The following is a 2,592-nucleotide window of genomic DNA, read 5'->3' on the forward strand; positions in this document are numbered from 1 at the left end:
CCCAGCCATTGCACTGGTCACCCACCCAGCCCAGACTGCCAATGCCCAGCCTGAGGTGGTGCAGTCTACAGCCGGGCCTTCCAGGCCCAGAGTTGGTCGAGGGTATCCTGCAAAACCATCTGTAGTCTTTGGCCCTGACACACAGCAGCCTTCCACTAGCTGTACTGCAGCCACAGGGGACACACTACGCAGGAGCACCAGATTAGTTAAGGCAAAGTTGGGATATAAGGAAATGCACAAGGGTGATTATTAAATATATTATGAAAGCATTTATTGGTGTGATGTAAATTTGGATTGGAATGGTTTGCTGTTGTCTCTCATTTCAGTTTTGGGGCTTTGATTTGGAAGGGAAAATGGATGTGGTGATGGGGATGTCCAGAGGAACAGGAAGTGGGATGGAATTCACTGAAACCGAACTCTGATGAGACGGTCGCAGACCACCCTTGCAGAATCGTGATGGACTCGCTGCCTCCTCTGTCACTAGTGTTGCTGCTCCTGATCTTGTCCTCCTCCTCCTGCTCTTCCTCCTCCTCGTCCTCCTCCTCCTCCTCAGGTGGTGTGGCTATACCTGGTGGCAATGTCTCTGCCTCAGGATGGCGAGGTTGTGCAGCATGTAGCAGACGACGACGAATAGGGACATCCACTCAGGCGAGTACTGCAGGACTCCTCCCGAGCGGTCAAGGCAGTGGAACCGTTGCTTCAGCACTCCGATGGTGTGTTCGATGACATTCCTTGTGACAGCATGACTCTCATTGTATGAGTGCTGGACAGGAGTGTTGGGGTTACGAAGGAGAGTCAGGAGCCAGATGGAGAGAGGATAGCCTTTGTCTCCGAGCAGCCAACCACGAGCTTGATGTGGTGGCTGGAACAGAGCTGGCACACCGGTCTGGCGCAGGATGAAGACATCGTATCTGCTTCCAGGATAGCAGGTATTCACAGGGAGGATTCTGCGTGTGTGGTCACACACCAGCTGTACATTCAGTGAGTGGAAGCGTTTGCGGTTACGGAAAATCTCAGGATTGTGATACGATGCCCGCAAAGCGACCTGAGTGAAGCCAATGGCACCCTGCACCATGGGAAAGCCTGGTATCCTGACGAAGCCACATGCACACTCATGCTGCTTCTCTCCGGGCATGGGAAAGGAAATGTAATCACTCCTCCTTCTGTACAGAGCATCTGTGACCTCGCGGATGGAGCGATGGATGGCAAACTGGGAGATGTTGGAGATGTCACCTGTCGCTCCCTGGAAGGATCCATTGGTGTAGAAATTGAGCATGATGGTAACGTTGATTGCTACTGAGAGAGTCGTCATTAGCTTGGTCTGAGGCTCGAGGTCTGGTTGCAGCAGATGGCAGAGTTCTGTGCCCACGGCCTTGCTGTAGTGCAGCCTTCGAACACACTGTTTCTCAGTGCAATTGATGCAGGAGAACTGCTGCTGGAATACCCAGGGAGGGTAAGGTCTCCTGTTGCCAGTCTGTTGGGCCTTCTCCCTCTGGCCACATTTTGCTGCCTTTCTCCGTTTCTTTCTCCCTGTCCCCCTCCCTGTGATTCGCCTTCTCCCTCTCCCTATCCCTGTCCCTCTTCCACTCCCTGTGATTCGCCCTCTCCCTGTCCCTCTCCCTCTCCCACTCCCTCTCCCGCTCCCTGTCCCGCTCCCTGTGATTCTCCTGTCTTGCTCCATGTCCTTCTCCCTGCCATTCTCTATGTCTTTCTCTCCGCCTAAGTAACCTCTGACAGTGATGTCTGAGCAAGAGGTCGATTGCTAACACAGCGGCCATGAAACGAGATAAATGTTGTGATTTCAAATCTGGCCTCAATGATACAAGGGAATAGTTAGGAGGCAGAGCAGTCCTTGAAGTCAAAATCACTGCAATCTGCCCATCAGCCACTCTGCCGATGTGTTTGCAAGCTGCAAAGAGTAATGACCGGAAAAAAAATGTTTTTCAAGATGGCGCTTTTAAATCGCGCTCCTCCAGCCAACTCCCAACTCCAACTTTACAGCTGAAGATGTCGTTATTACCGCCAGGCGGTAAGTGAGGAGGCACGGCCGAATTTCACTTCCTGGGTGGCAACGGGGCGCTGTGCACGGCGATGACGTCATCATCGTCAGGCACAGCCAAGCGGGGCGTTTCCGGAAGGAGTGAGGCATTACCTTGTAGCGCCTCTGCTAAACCCCCACCCAATTCCGCAGGGGGCAGGGGAGCAGTACTCACCGCACCCGCGCAAAAATCTTTTGCATCCCATTAGCGCCTCCCGAAGTGTTAATAGCAGGCGCACACGAGGGCAATTTCAGTCCGAAGGACCTGTCTTTCAATGCGGCTTTAATGGAGTACAAAACTGAGACATCATATAACTTCAGAGAGTATATAAATCTCTAAGAAAGATACTTGCCAAATGACTTTACCCTTGCTGGATGATGTGTCACTCCTTAAGGTACAAGGAAGATAAATTACATTTATAAAATGAAGAAGACCACAAGTAGATAACCTGAGGTACACTGTGTCCAGATGAAATTCTATCAGATCAAATATTGACTGGGTTAGATCCAGAGTAAGTTCTCTTCACTATGCGCCAACTATATGCTTTTATGCT

The 2,592-nt window shown here is 51.4% G+C and overlaps 1 pseudogene; it reads right to left on the bottom strand.

The window, feature by feature from the left end:
* Positions 1 to 562: 562 nt before the first annotated feature.
* LOC139231386 (putative nuclease HARBI1 pseudogene) lies at positions 563 to 1,312 on the bottom strand (annotated as a pseudogene).
* Between the last annotated feature and the right edge of the window lie 1,280 nt (positions 1,313 to 2,592).

The sequence above is a fragment of the Pristiophorus japonicus genome, chromosome 2 (genome assembly GCF_044704955.1).
Source record: "Pristiophorus japonicus isolate sPriJap1 chromosome 2, sPriJap1.hap1, whole genome shotgun sequence".
In the NCBI taxonomy this organism is placed as follows: domain Eukaryota; kingdom Metazoa; phylum Chordata; class Chondrichthyes; family Pristiophoridae; genus Pristiophorus; species Pristiophorus japonicus.